Below are 26,924 nucleotides of genomic sequence, written 5' to 3'. Positions count from 1 at the left end.
ATCTCAGAGTTTTCTTTATTTTTATGTAACCACGTTATTGACCAATTCTGCAAAGGGCCGCAGCTAGTGCCTGTCTTCCTTTGTCAACAGTCTCACAAAAAATATGAATTTTCGTTTAATTTCACTGAATGCATATCATTATTCCGAACACTGTTACATGTGTCAAGTATTTCGTGTTAGCTCTCTCATGTAAAGTGGAATGGCACGTGTTTTGATGTGGTGTAATGAAATTACAAAAGGAACCACCAGCACGGCGCCTTTCCGTGGAATTAAACTACTGAATTCAAAACGATTTATAAAATATTCTCTTTTGAAAGTTAATTATAGTTAATCGTTCGATTAATTTGAAATATAATATAGAAGCCTTATAGATAAAGTCTTACATAAATCTTCAAAATGATTTTATATCGTAAGAAACATTTTACCCAAGCCTCTTAAGTTTATGATATTAACTGAATTTTTTAAAAGAAAAAGCAAGCATTTTCACGTGATATTCAGCAACAAAATGCCTTTCAAAGACCTTTTCATAAACATCAAGCTGAATAAGAAAATAATTAAATCGATGTTAACGAAATTACTAATTTCAGCCGAGAATTTATCTTAATTAAAATCTATTTCTCCGTATCAAAGTAGTTATTATCTGTAGTAAGACATGGAATATTATTTTTATAACTTTTATTTGATGTAATTTTCACTCGTCACATGGAGAAAATAACCTCATAAATTCAGTTTTTAATTGCATTAAGAAGCAATTACTTGCCGGATTTCAAGTTGCATCATGCTTACCCTGCCATTCTCTTCAGCATATTAAAAAGAATTTTTCTTTTATTTTCTAATATGTTTAGAGCTGGTTAAATATTAAATGTGTGTATTTTGCTTCGTAAGAGTGCGTTCTTCAATCACATTGCGTCTGCTTGTATTCAAACACACACTCGTATAATATGTTTTTATACGGGAGAGTCTATTCATATTTCTCTATAACTATGTGTGTGCACACATACATAGCTATTCGATTTACTTCAAGCAGTGATCTGTATTCTTACACGAAACAAGCTCAGATATTATCTTTTGATTTGATTTAGTCGGTAATTCTTTATTATCTCAAACGTAAAGTGAAGTGTTGGTAGCGGTGGCTGTGAACATAACTGATAAACGGCCTCCAGTCATAATATGGTGTAAAGATTGATGTGAACAACGAAGGTTAATTCAAGAAAGATTTTTATTCTCAATATACCGACTGCCAAGAGTTTAACCACATTAACGATATACGTCAAATGAATATGAATTGAAGAGTAACCATAACTTTATTTGTTTGCAATCGTTTGGACAATATCATTGAGAAAAAAAAATATACATAAAAATCTCTGCAAAACGCAAAAGCTATACAAAATGAAGATCTCTGCAGGAAATTATGGGGCTAGTTTGACGGTAATGGTAATTGATGTAATAACAAACATGTCCTCTATGTGACACTTGATCGCAATTATTGTATGAGAGAAGTGGTGGCGATTGGGAGGGGGGGCAATTTCTGTGGTAATGTTAATGAATTTAACTATTGTGATAAAGTTTTTCGGTAAACATCATGATGGTGACCGATGATGTTGATGATGATGGTAATCGTGGTGGTGATGGCGTTGGTAGTGTTGGTAGTGGTGGTGGTGCCGTGATGGCTTCGGTTAGGATGATGGTAGTACTGGTGTTTGTGATGATAGTGGTGGCGATGGTAGTGGTGCTGGTACTCGTGAAGTGATGATGATAAAGAAGAAGAAGAAGAAGAAGAAGAAGAAGAAGAAGAAGAAGGAGAAGGAGGAGGAGAAGAAGAAGACGACGAAAAACAACAATATCAACAGCAACAACAAGAGCAAGAAGAAGAAGAAGAAGAAGAAGACGATGACGACGATGATGGTGATGATGATGATCGGTTTGAAGACGATGATGGGTGTGCATTTAATGTAAAGCACGCATACTGGTAATTATTAAAAACTTAAAGTTTCAAAACAATAGCTTCGATATTGAATGTAATGGATGTGTGACTGTTGTGTGTTAAATTTAGGAAAATAGGCTTCGTATTACAAATTTAGTTGTAATGAAGTGAAAATGTTCGCTGAGTGCGTATTTCTAGTTTTGCGGCGAGCGAGTAATGCGTAGCGCCGCGAACACCGATTCGTATTTCCAGACTCAATATAGGACAAAAACGACCGATATATTTATTTGATTTCTAACATCGGTATGATTTTGCTGTAAATCAAAGCAGATATCTTCTAAGCCTCATTCTATGTGAGTCAATCCTGGTAATATGAATATTTTGCAGTCATAAGATAACTCTTCATAACATTAGTGTTAACAAATTCTATCGCACTGTCTAAAAAGAAAGAACACAATATTTCATTGTAAATTTCGATAATGAAGTACGTCTATAAATATATAAATATACATACATTCATACACAAACACACACACACACACACATGTATAGGTGCAGGCGTGGTTTTGTTGTAAGACGCTTACTTCTTCGCCTCGGGATTCCAGATTCAGTCCCACTGCGAGGCAATTTGTTCATGCGCCTTTTACTGTAGCCTCGAGACGACCAAAGACTTCTGAGTGGATTTCGTAGACAGATACTGAAAGAAGCCCGCCGTAGCCTTCTTGGGCTAAATAGCAGTAGCATTCTTCCCTGTCCTGGGGCTGCCACATTACGTTGGCAACAAACCATCACTTTATCGTGCTGCAACTGAGCGATTTAGAGACGCAATATTTCTAACACACACACACACACACACACACACACACACACACACATACATACACACACACACACACACACATATATATATATATATATTATATATATAGAGAGAGAGAGAGAGAGAGAGAGCAGAAGGGACTCTCCAGTGGGACAGCGGGTGAGCGTTGGGGCATGGAGCATTTGCCGAACGTCCCAAAGTCCTGCACGAGTGATTTGTTTGTAGTGATCAAATGTTTATGCCGGACATTCGCACGTTCTCTCTATAAACCAACGTTGTCTGAATAGGTGCCCTGTGCTCCACGCGAGAGTTAGAATGAAGAGTTTTGGTCAAGAACACAACGCACCACCCAGTCTAGGAACTGAAACCACGATCTCTAGACCATGAGTGCCACACCCTAGACACTAGGCCATGCGACCTTACACACACGCGCACACACAAGCATATGCACACATATATATATATATACAAATACACATGCTACGCATGCACACACGCACGCACGCACACACATATACATGTGAATGGAAATACGAAGGAAGGGCACTGAACTCTTGTGGGTTCGAGGTCGTTGTATATTCTTGGTAGGGAAGAAGGAGGAGGAGGAAGAGGAGGAAGAGGAGGAGGATGAGGAAGCGGAGAAGAAGTAGAAGAAGAAGAATGCGAGAGTGCCATAATATTAGTATGATGTGTGTGTGTGTGTGTATGTGTGTGTGTGTGTGTGTGTGTGTGTGTGTGTGTGTGCCGCGCATGTATGTATGTATGTAGGAGGTGTATTTCAATCCATAAGAAGTTCCTTCACGGAACTTTCTCATATTTTAAAATTATACTTTGATTATTCTGGTCACAGTTTCTGCGTTACCACACTCATAAGAGGTTGTCGGTGCCGTTGACTGTAGCTGAAGTCACTTTCCGTATTTGCCGGCAAAGGAAACATGAAACCAAACCGACAACATTTTTGAAACAAAACATTTCTACATTATTCAAAATGTGAATATATTGAATCAACTGCACCATTCAGATAATACATTAAGTGGGTGCCAACTTCTAAACACGACAGAGTTAATGTTTAGATATGATATACATTTATAAACAAAGAAACACTCATGTGTAACTCTGTACGTCAGGAAAGAATATACATCTTAATACGATCCAATATATTATTCTCCTTTACATTTCTCTTCATGGTTTACGAATTCACTTGAAATTACACTTTAGATATGGGATCACATCACTGTAGTAACGAAGTAAATTGTGACAATATTAAATATTCCATTCAGGGATCACAGGCATATATAAACCTGTGTTTTTATGGGGGAGGAAAGAAAAAAAGAAACAAACTCAGCGCGTTTGTTGGTGTCAAAGAAAAAGAAAAAGAAAATTTGTCGTAGCAAGCAATGGTTTGTGCATTTCCCTGATAAGAGGAGTTGTCAGCATCGAATATATTACAAACCTGATATAGAAAGAAGGAAAAAATGATAGATAGTAGGAATGAAAGGAAGGAAACTAATAAAGATGTACTCAGGAGTGTTTGCTGGCCAGTTATAGAGATTCAGATCGAAAGTAAAAGACAAATTTACTTCTGGAATTACATAAATATGGATGATACTGATAGCGATAATACTGAGATCAAAAGAATATTACCTGGCGACAGGTGAATGTGCATTAGACTACATGTTAGGTTTGAACACACTTTATCATAGACATGCTCACACATGTATCTATATTCATCCACATAAATGTGTGTATATCACTAATAATACGTGTACGAACATACAAATACATTTATATAAATGAATGTGTGTGTCTGTATGCATCTCTCTCGGAAGTAATATCGCTGATTTATCACTTCTTTCTGTATGTATACGAATTTGTATATGTGTGTGCATGACTGTTGAATTAGCGTGATTGATAGAAATTAAACATATCAGATATGCTCCAGAATCAGATAGCCTTTTAAATGTTTTGTTTGGATGTGTCGGTTAGCTTGACATTCTATGGAAAACTCATATATGTAATACAAAATGAAATCTTTACATATATACCTATACATCAATACCATTCTGGATTTAACCTTGGAGATTGCATCATTAAGTTCGTCCAGGGATAAAGGCTACCAGATACAAGAATGAAACGAAAGTGGATTATTTCCTGGTGTTTATATAAATATTGACAATAAGAAAGGTGTTAGCAATCTGTTTTAGTATATAATTCTAGAATAGCTTCATCGATATTTTATGAGAACGGCTTCGGCAAAATATACTTAAATAATACGTGTAAAAATAGCCCATCAGCTTTATTCTTCTAATGCAGCGAAATAACGACTTATTAAGATAATGTATAAAATGAATTTTATAGATGAAGGACGGTTGCTGTGTTACAACGCTAATACAGAGACAATGTACTGTTAAAGATCTGAAGGCGGTTACCTACGGAATCGTTAGTTCCTCGAAAAAAGAGCCTACCGGAATTTCGTCCGTCCTTACATTCCTGGTCCCAATTCCACCGAGGTCGATTTCTCCGTTCATCCTAACAGAGTCAATACGATAAAGCACCAGTTGGGTAATGGGGTCGATTTAATCGACACACGAATTTGCTGGCCTTGCGCCATAAATTGAAAGCAATATATTTTATGTGTATTATATAATACTGTTGCTGCAATGCTCTTGTAATCAAATACCACTGAAGCAATTTTCGATTTACGCAATATAACAAATTGCTCGTTCGATCATCCCAAGTTGTTGATAATTTATATATATATATATATATATATATATATATATATATATATATCAGATGAAGGCGCTGAGAGGCATCTCTCACGAACCAGGATGTGGGAGAACCGTATCGGCATGCACGGACGACGCCACCGTGATAGTGTGGAACGCCAAGCATATAAACAAGGTCGGTACCGGTGTAAAAGAATTTGAGGCGGCAACAGAAGCAGAGTGTAGCCAGGAGAGGCACGTCCATGACTTCTAAGATCATGGTGGGACGCTGGACAGAAGGACCGATTAAGTTGCTCGGAGTTTGCTTCGGCCCAGATTTCCAGGTAAGCCGAGGTGGTGAGCATCGTGGCCAATGTTTTCAGAGGAATCTATACTTGAAAGGTCAGACGAAGCTGCAGAATGTTTACTACGTATCTCTCATCTACAACCGCCTCACTGTCATGCCCCGTCCAGATGCGAGTTTGACTAAACTAGGGCACCCACTTTTCCGCTTTCTATGGAAGGGAAGCATTCCACTGGTCAGATGCTCCATTTAATGTCAGCTAGGCATGCTATATCTATGATCCAGCATCGTTTGTTCTTTTTCTCAATCAAGACTATGTCTAGCTTGCTATCCTCTATCTCATGGTCGCACTGAATCATAAAAGCCCATTAGGATCTTTGAATTTTCAATTTCGACGATGCCTTCCATCATCATCTCGAGGTCGATAAATTATGTACTAGCGAAACACTGGGGTCGATGTAATCGACTCGTCCCTTATCCCCAAATCGCCGCCCTTGTGGCAAAATTTGAAACCATTATTATTGTTTTTGTTGTTGTTGCTGCTGATTCTCCTGTCGCTGAACGGCGAATAAGTTTTCTGCATTCCTTGCGGAACAGGTACGCAGCTGGAATTCTACTGTTGTTTAAAATGATCATTTGCATGTGTTCCCACTTGTTCAATCTGTCAATGGAATCGATGTCACCTGTGAAAGTGTACAACTGCGTAAAACGTCACAAGTTGGAATCCTGAAAGGAAATGTTCTGCTCAAGAACGCAATGCATTGTCCGCTCAAGAAATGTAAACCGCGATCTTGGTTCACATGCATTCAAAAATACACACAAGTACACACACACACACACACATACACACACACACACACACACATACACACATACATATATATATATATGCATGTGCATGCATTTATTTGTATTTGTGTTTACTCCCACATATCACTCAACGTCCGGTCCTGCATTTTTTTATTGAAGTTAGCATCTCCTCAAAAGAGACCGATCGTTAAAGTCTGCAAATATAAGGATGGAATTGAGGAATTCCACTAAAACTCTTCATGCCTCTACTCCAGCATGACTGCAGTTCATTGCCTTATACAAGTAAATTCTAAAATATAAATTTTATCTGTATCATCAGTGAGATTAAGGCAATGAAACTGTTGGATATACCCTCTGAATCTTTCTGTATTGAACAGCATATGGAAAATCTATTCTGCTTAATCAACGAAACATTTCTATTGTTACCAATTATAGATACGAAATCCTGGTAGAGAAAGGCTATTGATGAAAACTAGTAATATCACTTTTCCTTTCAGGGATATAAAAGCCAACATTCTCACGTGTAAACATAACATATTTAAAAGGTTATGCCTCATTTGATGCATATTATCTGCTTTCTCCTACTACTTCGCCCCATGATACACAGCAAATTCCCCATTACAAATAGGCCACTAGCATACGCTTCAGTTAAAGCTATACATTGCTTTTATACTTTGATGCCATTACATGAGAAAATATATTGCATTTAATGCTTTCTTCACGTAATTCTCTAATACTATATATTTGCCCCTGTATCTATTATTCTCCTGATTGTGTTATCCTTCATTCTCTTTCCTTTCTTTTCTTTCTGATTTGTGATTACAATTTCTTCCAGCGCTCTAGATTCACAGCATATTTTGAATTAATATTTGGACTTAAAGAATGTCATAGCAACGATGAAATGAAAAGAAACACAAACACATTTTTTCGGTGACATTGTAGAAACATGTGAATGTAAGTGTGGCATATACAAGTATTATTAAGTAGTATTTGAATTTGTTTAAAAAGTACACAATAAACCACGTCAGCTTCTGTCAGAATTCGAATGGTAAATAACAAAATCAAATTCATAACCCATGGAAATAAACAGCCAACACAATTTATGCATATTAAAATTTCGAGTATTAGTTTATGCATAAGGAATATATATTGAAAAATTATCTAATCTTCTACTTACGTATAATTCGCTCGCGCTGGATCCATAAAATCGATAATTTAGCTTTATTTAACTTAACGCAATTCATAAGACATAAGAAAAATGAAAATTCATCAAACTTTCACGTATGATTATATATATATATATATATATATGTGTGTGTGTGTGTGTATATGTGTGTGTGTGTGTGCGTGTGTGTGTGTGTGTGTCTGTCTGTCTGTGTATGTGCGTGCGTGTGTGCGTGTGTGTATTTATATATATATATATATATATATATGTTTATATATATGTGTGTGTGTGCATATATACATACATATATATATATATATACATATATATATATATATATATGTGTATATGTATATATATATATACATACATATAAGCATATATATGTATTTTTATGGATATATGTAAATGATTATATATATATATATATATATATATATATATATAAACGTGTACATGTATATACATCTATGTATTACTGGATATCTCGCTCTCTCTATATATATATATATTTATAGCATACACACATATGCATTTACTTATGGAAAAAAAAAAACGAAATTTATCAAAATATATCAACACGAATAGATTGTAAATATGTTATTGTTTGCAAGTCATATTCTAAAACTCTGGACATATATAAATTATAATCATGACAGTCAGACAAAATTTATTATGAAATGTGTAACCTTATTAAAGAAGCCAATAAAAGCGTCGCTAAAATGAGTTGTCGGATGGGCAGAAAAAATTATTAAAAACACAACCAATTAAGTGAAACACATCTTCAGCAAACATTAAAGATGGAAAACGTTTTCCTTGCAACATTTTATATTAAATATTATTGATTCTTTCCCAAAATGATTAATTGAAAGCACTTTTTACAAACTTGTCAATATGTGTATCTAGAAGCGGTCTTATATACATATGCATAGTACATACATATACATATATATATATATTATATATATATATATATATATATATATATATATATATATATATATATATATATAATATATATATATATATATATATACATATATATGTATGTATTTATGACTGTATGTGTTTGTATGTGGATTGTATTTAAGTATAAGCAATGCATATGTAACTATATGTAATTCCATATGTACACACACGCACACACATACACACACACACACATATATATATATATAATATATATATATATATATACACTTGAATGAGGGAATGAGAGGAATCGGGGAGCTTTTATACATGTACAATTTCAAATTGTAAGTTATGATAATGTAATATATTTTACTAACTGCACTCGTTCAGAAGAAACTAAATATATTCTAATACTTGGGTATACGTTGCATATTAAATTACAACATATGTAAATTCACATAGTCCCAAATATTTCCTATATATATATATATATATATATATATATATGTTGTTATTTATATATATATATATATATATATATATGTTGTTATATATATATATATATATATCTGTTGCTGTCAGTGTGTGTTTATTAAGAGACTAATTTTAACATGTTTCTTTCTGTATATGCTTATCATTCTCTACTTCCAACGCAGCCGGAGGCAATCAAAAGCCAAAGTACTCAATAGTGTTTTCGGAGTTTACAATTATTTGTAAAACTTAAGAATTCAGATGTTCCGTTTTATGAAATATGATGACACGTAATACAAACAAAAACGAATATCTATATATTTGCTTTAATCTCGTTCACACCTATGAAGAAATATCATTGTCAAACAGTACTATATATTTACCTAGGAGGAGAGAGGTTTTTTTAAAACAATCATGTTTCAAAAGAATTATTCAGTCGCTAGTGAAATATTACGGTGTTTAACTTAATCCTAAATAATTGATAGCGATTATAGCGACACTCATTACAAAAATTAACAATGATTCTACTCAATCTAACAAACTTCACCCTCCCCAGTAGATATTCTCAGACTCATACACACACATGCAGGCATTGACACACACACACAAACATACATACAAGTGTGGATGCATGTATATATATATATATATATATATATATTATATATACATACATATGTATCTCACTCTCTCTCTCTCCCTCTAAATATATGTGTATATATATATATATATATATATATATATATACATATATATACATATATATATATATATATATTACATGGAAAGATGCGAGCAGAAGAAATATTCTTAAAATTATATACCTGGGAAAGTACAGGACAAGAAACATTTTACTGAAAATACTGCAGCTAGGGATAAAATTTGAAATAAAATATTTAGATTTAGAAACTATTAGCATTTATGAAAGCTAAACATTTTATTTCAAGTTATTACTTCTATTTGTTACTATTTGTTACTTCTATTAAAAACTTTAAAAAATAACTCAAAATTGTTTTGCCCTTCTAAATAAATTCCTGTTTTTCATTATTTATTAGAAATTTGAAGATAGGTTATAAAAAAGAATTAGTACAATATATAAAATAATTCAAAACTTTGTCATGTATTACAGTAAAATCTACCTATTTCAACAACTTCACAGTAAAATTCGCTTGAGTTACTGCCTAAGTTATTGTCAAGTCTTTAGATTTTTAGTCTTCACCTAATGCTTATTTTTCACAAACTGAATTTGCCTACCGTTTAACTTTGCATAAAACTTTAGCTATATTGGTAATTCTGGATCTCATTTTTTACATATTCTAGTGTTTAAATTTTTTAACAAACTCATGGTACCTTTATTAATTATAATGATACTTTCATATATTATCATTATGTTTACAAATATTATCCTTAGCTGGATGACTGGAAAGAAGAGACAGCGTGCTTTGTGAAATTCTATTTTCTGCTGGGGAAATGGCGGCCGAAACAGTTGTCAGGCTTCAAACAGCTTACAAGTTTCGCACTTGAGGAATTTACAAGCACATCAAAACCTTTCCTTTATTGTTTTTAAACACTAGAATGTGTGAAATTTCTAAAATATGAAAAGATAAAAGAGAAGACTATAGAAAACATGTGATATCATTGTTCCTTCCAAATCAACTGTCTTTAGCTCACGTTTTTTCCTACTCACGGAACTTTGGATGAAGGCATATCTCGAAATGGGCTTTAAAGAATTTATCGTTTAATCATTTATTACTCGAAAATACGCATGTTTTATTCGCTCATATACTCAAATTTAAATGGTTGCCTGATTTCAGGTTTTGCACACATACAAACAAACACGTATGCACGCATACATTTGCAGACAAATCTCCGTTAACCTTTAAAATGAATTTAGCATAGTATGTAACTATTTGAGAAGTGTGATTGATTGTGTGATCATATCTTTTCAGCATTTTAACATCAATGTGGATAGAGTAGTTATTTCAAATTTTTAACTACAAAATGTTTCATTTGAGTACCTATTCGATCGCTAGTTCTTTTATTTCTTTTCTATTTCGAGAGTACTCACTGTTCGTGAAACATTTGCAATTAGGAAACACATGTATGCGTCTCCGTTCCGTGTTACTTGTTAAATTATTATGAAAGTGATATGTATCTTTCATTCGTTTTAGTAAAGGACAAGACTATCAATGTGCACGCACACTGAAATGAAATAAACGTATAATGTACTTGTGATGTAACTTTTGATATGTGTTATACAAGAATATGGCTTATTTTAGAGAAATGTCACTTCAAACGCAATATCAGAAGCAGAGACCAAGAACATAATAGTTTCCAAAGTTCTTTACCGCATCGCATAGAAATTATAGAATAAATGGCAATTAGATTGGAGTAAATGGACAATAAACACGCACTGAAAGTGGCGATATAGGAGAAAAATAGATGAAACCCAATGAACGAACTTAAAGCATTATGACTGGAACCTGCCAAAATATTGTTCATAGAATATACATTCAAAGTTATACTCATCAATGTTTATTTATGAATTACTGACAATAGAGTCACCTTAGTACAAAGAAATCTTGGGGTTATATATTATGAACATTCACATTAGTATTCAACATATACCATACATAGTGCTATATATACATACACACACACACATATATATATATATGTATACTTACATACATACACAAACACACACACACACACATACACACACACACATACATATATATATATATATATATATATATATATATATATATATATATATATATAAAAGAGAGAATGTGACTACATCTCAGATTACCATCTTGGAGATGGAGATTAAAATATACATACAGTTTTGGCCATAAATATTCAGAGAAACATTTTTTTTTTTCTAAAACCACTAACTCCCCGAAACTTTTAAGACTCCTAGTGATTAAGAATACTTCATAGTCTTGCTTGCCGCTTGCCATTGAACCATTATCCGCCAGACGACTTATTTCGAAGAAAAATCTAGCAAGAAAAAATACATTCCCATATATTATATTGTACGACGTATATGCAAGACTTTGCGTAGTATATCCATAGATACAGAAGCAAAAGTGACTGCCAACGCCATAGACTATTTCTCCATAAATCATTGTTCAGTCATTGAAAATTTATATGAACAAAAAGCAAGTTTTTACAGCAAGATGTAAGGATGCATCCTTCGTTAAATTTTTAAATATGTCTGACTCTTCCTCTTTCCCTCCCAATCCTTTCTCGTGCGTTTCATCATGTCTCTCTATATGATTAACTACACAAACATATATATATATACATATTTATATATATGTATGTATGTATGTATGTATATATATATATATATATAGATAGATATATAGATAGATAGATACAGACTTATATGTATTTATATACATACACACAAACATACTAACACCACACACACACACACACACACGTGCATATATATATATATATATATATATATATATATATATATCGTTTCTTTACATTTGTAATTTCACGCATGGCCATTGTTTGTCTTTGGCGCTGCTGCGACTGCACAGTATAGTAGGGGCAATTGGGCACCGTCTGTTAGAAAAACACAACACTTTGAAACAATTCACTCTGCCAGAAATTTGGAAAATACATACTGTATAGCCTGGCATTCACGCTGGAGGTTCCAGTACAAACATTTCAGAATCTTTCGGCATGCATTCGTCTGAAACTTTAAGTATGAAAACTTGTTGGTCGTCGGTCGCGCATATTACAAATATGAAACGGCTATGCTCCCGTGAACATTTTTAACATTATATCATTACAAAAATTAATATGTAACGTTTTAGAAAATCTTCATTGTGTATATGATATTCCTCTTGTAATCCAATGCACGATCTCTAGTTTAATATAAATACAATAGCAGGCCGTATGTAGTTACAGTAAAATTCATAAATGTTCATTAGTTTTCTGATATCGTTACATATATCTATCTTCAAGAAGCAAACTAAAGCAGCATTCTGTTATATAAAATCGTGCGTGGTTGACAATCTAACAAGCAATTAGAATCTCGTTATCCCCTGTATTGAAAGTTAAAATGAATATATAGTTATGGTAAGTATGAAATTAATACTTACATCCATTGCTAATATGCACAGAGAACATACATTTTACCAACGTTAACTAATCATAATTGAATTATGCAACATTGAAATAAATGTTTATAATCGGTATCAATGAAACGGTTTCATTGGTATAATGCATCTGATTCATGGCCTTCCTGATCTGCACACGGTGTTTTCAGTTGTATTTTGATCGTTTCATATGGAAATTCAGAAACGAATAACAATTAGCGTCATTTTACTAATTAATGTACTTCAAGTCATGTATGATGCACAGCCAAAGGTTAACGCCCATCTTCATATGAGCGAAACTTCATGGCTAATTATATAAATGCATATGTGTATATAAACCGATATACATAAACACACACACACACACACATATATATATACACGCACGCACACACATATATATACATGTTATACGATGGATATGGAAACAGCACAAAAGTAAATCTATGACATTTCAATTTGGAAAGAATTTCGCACATGCGCGATTTTACATTTGATTTTGTCGACTACATCGTATAGTAGGGGCAGTTGGGCACCATCATTGAGAAAAGTAGAAACCACGACGCAGTTCACACTGGCGGAAATTTGGAAACAACAACTTGTAATGCTTGGCGTTTGCACCGAAAGCTCTAATACTTATATTTCAGAGTATTTGGGTGCCAATTTCAGGAGCGTTCAATCTTAGGAAATATACAAATAGTGATAAAAATCAAACATCTTGCTGTGTTGTTTTGTGTGATCACTATTCATGGCAACGTTATGCCGCCAGGCATCTTCTCATACGACCTCATTTCGACACGGTGGCCTACATTAAGTGCGTGGAGCTAGAAGACCCTATCTCTAGCAACAAGGATCTGCTCCGTGCAACAGAAGCAGGTCATCTCAAATATAGCTTTCAGACGATATCTGCGACCACAGCACCAGTAACATCTGGCCATCTAACTCCCCAGACTGCAACCCCTTCGATTATTAGGTTTTGAGTGCGGTTGATCGAGAGACGAAAAAACACCTTATAACACCCAAAATGAACTGAATGCAAGGCTTATGGCAGCATTCGCCAAATTATACACGAAGACAGTCCAGAAGAGTTGCTGGAGATTCCGAAATCGCCTGGGGGCTGTAGTAATTCAAATACTTCTTTTGTAAATTTGGTAGTTAATAGACCTGTTAAGATGAGATGTCAGTTTTATTTTCATAGTTGCGTAATTTGAACGACAGTTTATTCCCCGTATCGTGTATGTACATACGTACATATATATATGTATATATACATACACACACACACCACACACACACACACACCACACACACACACACACACACACACACACACACACACACACACATATATATAATATATATATAATATATATATATATATAATTGTTACCAAATATATATATATATATATATATTTGGTAACAATTTTATTTGTAAACTAATGCAATGTACAAAACAGTATCAGGAAATTCAATACACACACACGCACACACGCATATATATATATATAATATATATATATATATACACACATAAAAATACATATACATATATAAAGTTTTAAAAATTGACTTACAAATGAATAAAAATTCACATCAAACATGTTTTAATATATTCATATAATACGTGAATATATTAACGTGGGTAAATAAGCTTTCAAGTCATGTTTCTATTACCTCTGTTGTTATGTCTATATAAAACATGAAATAAACACAATGTTATGTCAAATGTTATCAACTGAAGTTAATACTTCATCTGTAATTGTAATTACCTCTCTATAGTAACGAAATTATGCGATAAAGTTTCTCTGTTTATGTTGTCAAATAAAGCGATTCTCGTTGCGGAGTGAATATACAGCTTATATTAACACGGCATTCTCTATTTGCATGCTTGTTGTTTCTTGGTTCTTTCTTATTTTACAGGTATTATACAAAATAAATAAACAAATGAATAAAAACGTAGTCCTAATCTCTGTCATATTTTTTCCTACGTTGAGTGTAACATAGACGCACGATATGACTGTGTGTTGGCTTAATCTTTTAAGACTGCATCAAGCGACAACCGTAATGTCGTTATCGAATATAAAGTGTAAAGCAACACGTAATACATTAGATGCGGATTTGAAGCTATCTAACGCTGTGAAACTTTTATATACTTTCGTTTCCATATGGTACAACTCACAAATTAATTCGTTTTGGCTGGTGTCGTCACATGACGGCTAAATATAGTTAACACTGACAAAGATATATGATTAAATACTATTCATCTTTACTCTGTAAAGCACGGGGTAGACAACTACTTGAAGAATACAAGTGAGTCATTTTAGCATCAAGGCTTCAGTATTCATATATTAACATACGTGTATAGACACGAATGGTGTGCGTTCGGTTGCAGTTGCGCGTGCGTATGTGTGTGTGTGTGTATGCGAGGTTTGTCTGCGGGTGTCTGTATCTGCGCGCGCGAGTGTGTATGGTTACTATAACCGTAATGATTTTCCGTATGTAGGATTTCGCCAAACGATGCTTTGCGTCGGAGAAAAAGGACTCCATTATCATAATTTACAAAGGTACATCTTATAGTTCAATGTCATTTGATAAATATAAAAAAAATAAATAAATAAACGGCCCCACATTAATTAGGAGAACAAAGTTAGTGATGATATGGCTACCACATAGATCGTTGGCTCTCCCCCTTTCGCAATCACTTTTTTTGTGAATTGCCCAAGGTGCCACGCAGAGGGACTGTTCCCAGATCCACACATGCACTTATGTATATATATATACATATATATATATATATATATATATATATATATATATATATATAATATATATATATATTATATATATAATATATATATATATATGTATGTATGTATGTGTGTGTATGTGTGTGTGTGCGTGTGTGTGTCTGTGTGTGCATTTATATATTTACTCGTTTACTCATATATACTAGGATGCTGCCATGCCTCTATAATTTTGCCTTTAATTACAAGTGCTAATAATCCACTCATTTTATCTTTCGTGTACATTTCTGTCGTTTTGAAAAGCAACCCATATTTTCAACGGTCTTCTCTTAAGACTTCCAGACTTAGTTGAGTTACCTTCCTTCACAGACACGAAGGTAGTGCTTTGTGGTTTTATTTTTTACTTGTTTTTAACTCTTCTTTCTTGCAACAGTAATGCTAGTCACTACCCCCTGTCATTTAATTTGTTATATATATATATAATATATATATATTATATATATATATGTATGTATATGTATGTATATGTATATATATACATGTATATATATATATATATGCATATATATGTATATATATATATATATATTATAATATATATATATATAATATATATATATTATATATTTATATATCTATCTATTTATCTATCTATCTATATAATATATAATATATATATATATATATATATATATATTATATATATATATATATATAGCAATTTAGGGTCGCAGAAGTAACGCTGCATTGTATTTCATTTTTCAGTTTCTAATTGTGATTCTTTATGTCCTAAAACTTCTGCGGTTTTTTTCATTAGTTTATTATTTGTTTCTTTATTTAATGCAATCAATGTGTTTAAAAAAATACTTAAGAAAGCTGTATATTATATACTATAAAAATTATTATATGGAAAAGGTAATACTTCTGTCGCATTCTGTATATATATATATGTGTGTGTATGTGTGTGTGTGCGCGCGCGGATCGCTAAGTAGTTGTAATAATGTACATTTATGAATATGTGTGCAAACAGAAGTGCATTTCTTATTTCATTTTGATATCAGTACGCAGATGTGTAAATTACCATGTATTTGAATAGTATCTTCACGAGCTTCACTTCCACATATACATTAAATGACTTGCATAATTCCTCCATTTCTATCTATTTTAGCTTAACTTTTGATATATTTATTGATATAATCTCCCCATGCACTTAAAATGTCTCTGTCGACTCGGTTGAATATAAATATGAAATTTGAGAACACTCGTAGATAAATATGTGATTGGTGGATATTATCGGGTAGGCGTAAGTATTTAATCACCGTTAACTTTTGCTGGCTTCCAAGAATGCTGCATTTCCGTACCATAGCAAAATATTATTTTAATTTTCTTACTTCTAATTGTGGGAATGTATACGGTATAGTAATGATTGAAACATTCTTCCAACCTTTGTAGACTACCTTTGATTGAACAAAACGTCCACAAAAGTTTGAAGCATACAAAAAACAGAATCATGTGTCGAGAAATTTCGACTGGAAAGACACTAAAAGGGACTTTGTGACTGTCATCAACATATGAGCTGTTGCTGTAGTCAGCTTAGCGAAGTCATTCTAAAATGAACATGGGCAGAGATTGGCCAACTCGATCTCACTGCCCGAAAGACGGTAACACTGAATGCTTGCCTTCACCATAAGGCGAACGTACACAGGGTGTGCACGTGAAGAGTTGTATTTTCTGTATTTTCAAATCCCAAGTTCATTATCCTAAATTCATAATCCTAGATTAATTATTTTCTTGTATTCTCTCTGTGTCAGCATGCTACATTCACTTATTATATGATTAATGCTTTCCTCTTTTGATTTGCATAATCTACATTGGGAATCAACTTGGTTTTTGCCTACATTGGCTTTTATCCAATTAGTCCGTAATGGTTCATCATGTGCTCCTACGAACAAACTTTCTGTTTCTCTCTTTTCAGCCTTTCATTCTGCAACCATTGCTATGTCTCAATACTACTATTTACTGCAACTATCTTTAGGAATATACCATGCAAAGCCATCTGGCCTAACATTTTGCTTCTACTACACTATCTTTTTATTGACATATTATTTTTATTCTCTTAAATCGTACTTTAACATATCATCAAATTGAAAACATACACACACAGACGCACGCGCACATGCACACACCACTCATCCCCCGACACACGTAATTGCAGTTGCGTAATGGTTGTCAGTTGAAAACTATGTAAAGCGTCCTGCTTATGCACGTTGTGTTGTCTGCCTTTAGTGTTCTCAGTTCATTCATAAGTTTCTTCACAGTGGTTTCATTTCTTTTCATTCATTTTCAGAGCTGTCATACGATAGTTTTAAGGCTTCGAATTGAGAGATTTTCACGCGGCATAACCTTTCTTTCTCTCAACATATTTTCATCATATAGTCTCATATACTTATTTTGATATTGTTGTTGTTTTAGTATCACTCAAACTTACAATTATATTGTTACATTTCCAGAAATCAGCGTGTACACAATTCCATAATTAAACGCTTCACTACTAAATGAGCCTCTACTATATGACATATGAAAATAACGTTGTGGCCGCTTAACACATTTGGGATGTTCAAGAATCTATATTTCTTGTCAATCTCCGGACAGCGAAAATGGTATTTTCCTTGTTTAATGAGAGTATGAAAGTGCGTTTTGCACCCTAAATTATACGTCAGATACTCTAAGGTTTGTAGAAAGAAGTAACAAACTCAGTTGTCCATAAATTGATTATTTAATCTCGAATTTATATTAAAATATTATAAATATTTTTGAAGTAATTATGTATTTTCACCTTCATCTTGCACCCATTACTCTTAGGTGAGAAAGGAAGGAAATCAGAAAGAAAGGAAAAGAGTTTTCGTAGATATCGTCCTCTACATAATGTTTGTACGTATATGATTCGCATACATTTACGCATATAAAAACCTAAAAATAACAAATCGGTTCTTGTCTCCTACCATCGTTTGTTTACATCGATAAATATAGCATTATGTATGAATGTATGTATGTGTGTATATATGTATGTATGTATGTATGTATGCATGTAAGTATGTAAGTATGTATGTATGTATGTATGTATGCATGTATGTACGAATTTACTAATATAGAAAATATATGCATATATTTCTCAAACTAGAACGTTGTAGAAATTATTTCGAAGTGTCTTTCAGAGAAGCGATCGTCCGACAATGTGTTATCTGGCCGATAGGGCAAAGTCAGTGTCACCAACATTCTTGTACAAGAATAATAAATTTGTTCTTATTATATCTGAACATAGAAACAAACATTAATATATATACATATATACTCACATATGTAAGTATATATATATATATATATTATATATGTGTGTGTTGTGTGTGTGTGTGTGTGTGTGTGTGTGTGTGTATGTGTGTGTGTATGTGTGTGTGTATTCATATACACCCACATGCACGCATGCACACACACACGCGTGGGCGCACACACTCATAGACACACAGAGATGTTTAACAGATAAGCACGGTAATTTATATTTACGAGTGCCATGCCGTATTACATATGTTCACATGTTCGTGGCGAATATGTCCGTATCTGTTTCATTCACGTGAACTCGTGCAGCTTTCGTACACTGTTTTCCGCATCTCACATACTTTAGATGTTGCTGCATGAAGAAAGTACATTTTTCATCTCCTCACATAATGGTACATTTCTTTCACAGTTCAACCTGTCTGGCAATGGTCCCGTTATTATCTAAGCAATATAGAATGCCCAAATCAATCGATCATCGGAGAGCATGTTTAATACGATGGTTGGACACCGCCTGTGGCTCGATTCATTCCAGTTGAACATAACACATGCAATATGCACATTATTTCATCCCACGTTCATGAAAAACCTCGGCAACATAATTATATTAAAATATCCTAGACAAGTGGTAATAGAGCAGCTAATACAAGCGACAAATAAATCCATCATTTATTCTAAAAAATAATTTATACTCTAATTAAAGCATTCGAAACCCTATTTCCGCAGGATAGTTAGCAAACAGAAAATCCTTAACTGAACGTGACGTTAACTGGGTTTCACTCACGACTGTAGGAACGAAAGCATAGACAGCTGAGGCGAAAGCCACGTTTCAAGACTATTATTATTAGTATCAATTGAATTCAATAGAAAACTGAAAGTGAAAAAAACCAATAGACTTTTAATGCATTTGAAATTCGATCAAATATTCATCTATTTGTCCTCCAGCAAGTGAACTATCAGCGATAAACTTCAAGTTACCAAACAGAGAACAACTAAAATACAAGTAAATCAGCTAAGACTTTACACAAGTACACTAAACCACAAATGAAACGCGAGACGTGTGTGACTGTGACATTTTGTTTTAATGTTATTTTGTCAGAGATAAATGTTGATAAATCTGATAAAGCCTATTTGTTTGATTCACTTTGACCACAGTCTGTGCGTCATTGTCACCTGTTATGGTATTGGGCAGATCCAGTAAATCGAGATTGTAAAGTGTGACATGTGCAATACCGTCTATACCCTCCCTGGCAACCGTCGGTACATTGTCGGTACATGGAGTGCATGAACCGGTTCCCAAAAGCCATTGACACCCGTGCCCACACCCGGAAGATTGCTGCCTCCACTTCCATACCAGATGTTGGCCGTGGGACCACCTGGTTCAGATGTCTCTAGATTTCATCCCACAGGTGTCCAATTGGATTCAAATCCCGGCTGAGATCCGACCACGGAATGGTTCTTATGTTGTATTGACGCAGGAAGTCCATGGTGATTCTGGCCCCGTAGGATGGGAAGGAGCATTGTTCTGCTGGAACATATGGCCATGGCAATGCGCGATAAAGGGCACGATGTAAGGTCTTAGGTTCTGGTCAACGAAGAACTGTGATGCCATTACCTCTAGCTGCACCAACATTTTAGAACACATGGGGCCCACTTCTTTGATTCAGGCTTATAGCACCCCAAACTATGATGCTTTGGCCATCCCATGCGTCTCTCTCCATGACACAAACGTCTCTGTAGCGTTCATCCTTCCTACGCCACATGCTATGTATCCATGTATATATCTATCTATCTATCTATCTATCTATCTATCTATCTATCTATCTATCTATCTATTATATATATATATATATATATATATATATATATATATATATATATGTTTACACACATATATATATATATAAATATATATATATTATATATATATACATATGTAAATATATATATATATATACATACATATATAAATATATATATAGATAGATAGATAGATAGATAGGTAGGTAGATAGATTGATACATGGATACATAGTTGGGTTGATATACTTACATATAAGTATATATAATGCATATATACCATAGATATACATACATATATACATTACATACATACACACACATACACATATATATATATATGTATATATATATATATATATATATATATATTATATATATATATATATATATATATATATATATATATATATATATGTATGTATATATATATTTCTAAATACGAGACCAAACACAAATGCACGCAAGCAAATAGTCAAACTGATAGAACCACCAATACTTACTGAATATTACATGAACTACATTTGCATAATGCATGAAGTGTGTACACCTTTGATACGTAAGTTAATGAGCCTTTGTCTTCGAATGAAACATTTTATGAGTGTGTTGTTACTTTCTTGTCAGCCTTGTATATATTTATTACATATAATAATTAGTTGACTAATTCAATTTAACGCATCTGCTATTGCGTGCACCGAATTACATATTCATGCTTACATGCATAAATATATATATATATATATATATATATATATATATAGAGAGAGAGAGAGAGAGAGAGAGAGAGAAAGAGACAGACAGACAGACAGATAGATAGATACATACATACATACACACGCGGGTGTGCATGTATATGTGTATGTAGCTTTAGTAATATGGAGCAGAAGCAGGAACGTGACTAGGTTGCCGAGAATTTCGTGCGCTGGCATTTAGCAAACTATATATAGCTGTTTGTCCGAAAGTGTGTCAGTACGTATGTCTCTGTGCATATGTATGAATACATGTACGCATATGCACACACACACACACTCACACACACACACACAGACACACGCACGTATATGAATCTGAAGTAAGAGATGAGATAACTTGTAGTCTAAAGTTGAGGGAAGGCAATCATGTTTAATTCTTAACGTTACTGTTTTTCTAATTCCATATATGAATATACGATGTTTTTCCCAACTATGTTATTATTGTAATATCTCTTTGCCTGAAGGAATATCAGAGACGCTTTTCATCTGTTTCTTACACATTCAATGTTTTCCATTGTTTACACTCTTATGTATCGATTTTAATAATATATTTTTCCCATTTTCGTGAAGGGTTAATGGTTAGTACACTGATAATTAATTGCACAATTTTGAATCGTTGTGTATAAAATCTTTCTTCGCCGTATAATGGACAGCTCTATAAAGAGAATCTATGATCACGTGTGTTATATTCGTGATGTTACAACCGTCTATTCAGATATAATGAATGTTGAACTACGTTGCCCAATGTGCTACAAAATGTGTACGTGAGTAACGTATGGTAAGTAGATTTGACAAGAATTTGTTTTATTAAAGTTCAAGCAGTTATTTAGAGATTGCTTCGTTACCTCGGCTAATAATAATTGGGAATTTCATTTTTACAGAACAAGTTTGATTTCAATTATATGTGTTGCCTAAATTACTCAAACTTAGAAGAAATGTGCATAAAGGGAATGCCAGCGTGTATTCAGTAAATATTTTCGCAAAGGAAATAATTGTTTCATTATTTTACTGAATGGAACTTTACAGTCCATATATTTTGATAAAATTGAAATAATATCTTTAGTATATATATAAAGTGCTTCAGTAACCAAAAAAGGAATTTGACGTATTACACCAAGGAAAGGTAAATATGAATAAAGCAATAAATCAGAACGAAATACACAAAATAGCAATCTATATAAACTACACAATTCTACGTTACAATTGTTAAATTGATTGGAAAACTGTATAAGTTCTGAATCTTTTTTTACATTTTCATTGTGAGATGATTACTAAATGTTAGAGAGGTTACAATATCCATGAAAAGTTCACCATTGCTTTCCTTTCATTGATTAACATCAAATTTTATTGAAAAATTTTGCAATTACGCGACACTATTGTTTTTGTATGGAAGTTATAGTTGTTGTTGTTGTTCTTGTTAAAATTGTTTTTGCCGGAGCTAATATTTATTATGGACTTGTCACAAAATTTCTTTCTCTTTTCTTTCAAGCAAAAATAAGACATCAGTTTTAAACACAAATCAATATATTCAATCAATGATATACTCACCGTTTCGATTCAGTACGTTGTGCTAACTTGGACGACTCATGTATTCCCTGCTCAACGAATTTCCAGTCATTATTCGCGCAAAACTCTTCCCTCATCAAATTCTACATCCTATTCAGAGTTGAATGTTTGTCCATTAAGTGAATTTGGAAGAGACCGAAACTGGAGGAAATCTGAAGGCACAACATGGGTCAAATATCGAACACGAGCGGCAAATAATCTTGAGAAATTCTTCCGCGATTTTTTATAATTATTTCTTATAACTTGTGTATATTTATTTTATTATAAATGCAAAACGACACAACGGAGGAATCGACGTAAGATTGAATAATTAACCGCGATAGGTGAGCCACGATAGGTGAACCGCGATAGGTGAACCGCGATATGGCGAAGGATTACTGCATATGCATATAGTATTGGCATGAACAAAGAAAGATCGTTATAGATAAATGAACAGTTCCGTAAGTGAAAATTCGATGATAGTCTCTGGTCAAGGATAATGGAAATTCCATTGATCAAGCAATAGCAAATGTTTTACTTTTCCATTTCCTATTCTAATCTCTTTCCCCACATCTATCTCTCTGACCGCTAGAACCAAAGATTTTTTATTCTCTCTGTAAAGTTCAACTACATATATATATATATATATATATATATATATATATATATACATTGTTGTGATTTTGGGATTTGCTTTCTAATTCCAATACGTCTGATGGACAGGTTCAATATTTTGTTGTTTAACATCGTTAAAACTTTTCACATGTAACAATGATTTAAGCGCCGTTAACATTTATTTCTAACTAATGACAATTAATCCCACGTAGAAATCTAGAATAAATCACTTAGGTCTTCGATGTAATACTTTAATCACTTTAAAACTGATTGTGAACATGCTCTGTACAATTCTGTAAATTCTCAAGTTGAACTGGAACCAATGAATAGACCACTACATATTCGAGGCGCCAGCGATATTTCACTCCTTTATGGTCTTTCTTTTCACAATAACGAATCAGAGGTGATTAACGTGACTGATACAACTACTACTAATAACTCTCTTGCTAACTAACCATAACGCATCATAGTAGTTAATGAGCGATTACTGTTTATATATTGGCTAATTACATTGACTTTTCTCGAATGTTCATTTGGCGTCAGGTTTATGTAGAGATCAAACTAAATATCGAAAAGTATATGACTAACTTGTCTTCATAGGCCTTCGTATAATCTTCATTATTGGAAAATTCACTGATGATAAATAGGAAAATTCTACTCTAAATGAAGTAATATAAATGAGCTTCGATCTGACATGTAACCGGCTGGACTAAGTTGCCGACACGGCTCAACGAATTTTGAACAGATCACTTTCCACTACATTATCTTTCGACATATTGCGGCAGAAGGTTTCTTTTCCAGATTGATAATCTCAAATAATATCATCACCCTCCCCATTCACTCTACTTTGCCTTCTCCAACATTATGGCGATGATCATGATTGCGAATATAGCCATGATAATCAACATCAACGTTACCATCCTATTATCATTTTAGCATTTTCAGACAAATGCTAATTTTGGAATTAGATTTCAATAAAAAGTTGAATCGATAGTAATTTATAAACAGCTGAATTTTTTATGGTAGTATTTTCGTTCATTTATTATTATTTGTTTGTTCTTGTTTAGCACTTCAGTATTTTCTACGTGGCGAACAGTGGGAACTAATGTCTGGCAAGTGGAGTTACATTACACAGAATTACTAAATTTGGGTTCCTAAATCAATAATAATAGCAGTTGAAGCAGGCTTAAAATATTTAACAATAAACTCTCTTACAAGTGATTCGAGGATATAATTTGAATATATGATATTTGTAGCAGGATAATTGTTAATTAAAAAATGAAAAGTAATTTACAGTGACTATTACGAAATAAATGGTTCTCGTGTAAAATAATATTATTCAATTGTGAAAGTTAACGGCTACAACTTTAACTTCAGTAAGTGAATGTCTTGAACATTTCGTTAGCCACACTGTGTAAACGGCGGAATTTTGTAATTAAGTACGAAAGGGAACCGACGATAAGTTTTCCGTTCATAATACAAAGTTAAATGAATTTGGAGAAACTATGCGAAAATTGTAACTTCAAATATTCCAAGCAGAAATGTTTGGTCCATGAAAATAAATGTAAACCTTTGTAGGTATTGGTAAATGCCATGACTAAACTTTCATCCGCCTCGTTGGTTAACAGTGGAGATTCTGAGAAGGCTTCGTGTTTGCATCACGTCAGTATAATTTGCATTTTTATACCCGCAGGTGGGATGTTTCTTTAAGAAGATCGATTTCAACCACATTTTCTGGTTCAGTCACAGAGCAGGGCAGTATAACCCCGGTGCAACAAATGGTTTGCATGTGAATTTGGTAAACAGGTGTGTGGAAACAATGTATGCAAGTGCATGTTTGTTTTCCCCATCCAAGAGCAGATAAAATAAGGTTTCGCCTGTTTACTTCCCCACCGTTTGCGGGTCCATCAAGAGAAAAGATAAAATTAATACCAGATTTAAAAATAAATACTGGGATTGGGTCGACGTGAGCGATTAAATCCTTCAAATCAAATTCCGAGCGTAGCCATACTCCAATCATTGATTGAAGGAGAAACTAAAAGTCAGATGAAGCATTAACAATGATGTTTTAGAATTGCTTGATGAAAATATAAAACGATAAAGAAAACAAGATTATTTGATGGTTCTGTTGCTTATATTTATCCAAATTTATCTAATACCGGGGTACCAATAAATAGCAGACATCATATATTATGTATATACGATACTTCTACTGACTTTGCTGGAGATTCATATACCATTAATCTTTGTAAAGAAAGTGATGATAAGATGAGAGAATCGGTGGTTGCCGAAATCAAATGTTAATCATGCATATACATTTCATTTTAATTTCGATTGCCATTCACATAAATCAATTTAATAATAAATATTGTTTCTCTTCTCACTGCTGAGCACTCTCGATGCAGAATATATTTCGCACAATCAGACACTACACCATACTTTCTTTCTTATTTGTAGAAATTCCATTCTTACGTTAATAATATGATATACACCAACCATCAAACATTGTAACTTTTAACATCCAAAACTACTAAGGCCGAGAATTTATCTTGTATAACCATCATTAATGTAGAATATCAATGGAAATCAACTTAGATGATATTGGAAGTAAGAAATATCTTGATATGATTATAATATATACTTAAGTTATTAATACAGTTACTATGAAATAAATAATGTTACTGGATAATCTATATTATTTAGACATTCTTGTAATATGAACTATCAAGGCCCAATAGTGAAAGTGAATATATTCTCTGTTTCCAATTGTATTAAAGTATCCGATAGTTTTGTATTTCTTATAAGTAACAGAATGAACAAGTCGAATCACATTTAGATGCTTTTTCAAGTTGGTGGTAATTAAGACAATACCTACACCAATATTGGCCGACACTTA

Source organism: Octopus sinensis, linkage group LG12 (genome assembly GCF_006345805.1).
Source record: "Octopus sinensis linkage group LG12, ASM634580v1, whole genome shotgun sequence".
NCBI lineage: Eukaryota > Metazoa > Mollusca > Cephalopoda > Octopoda > Octopodidae > Octopus > Octopus sinensis.
This window is presented reverse-complemented; position numbering follows the sequence as displayed.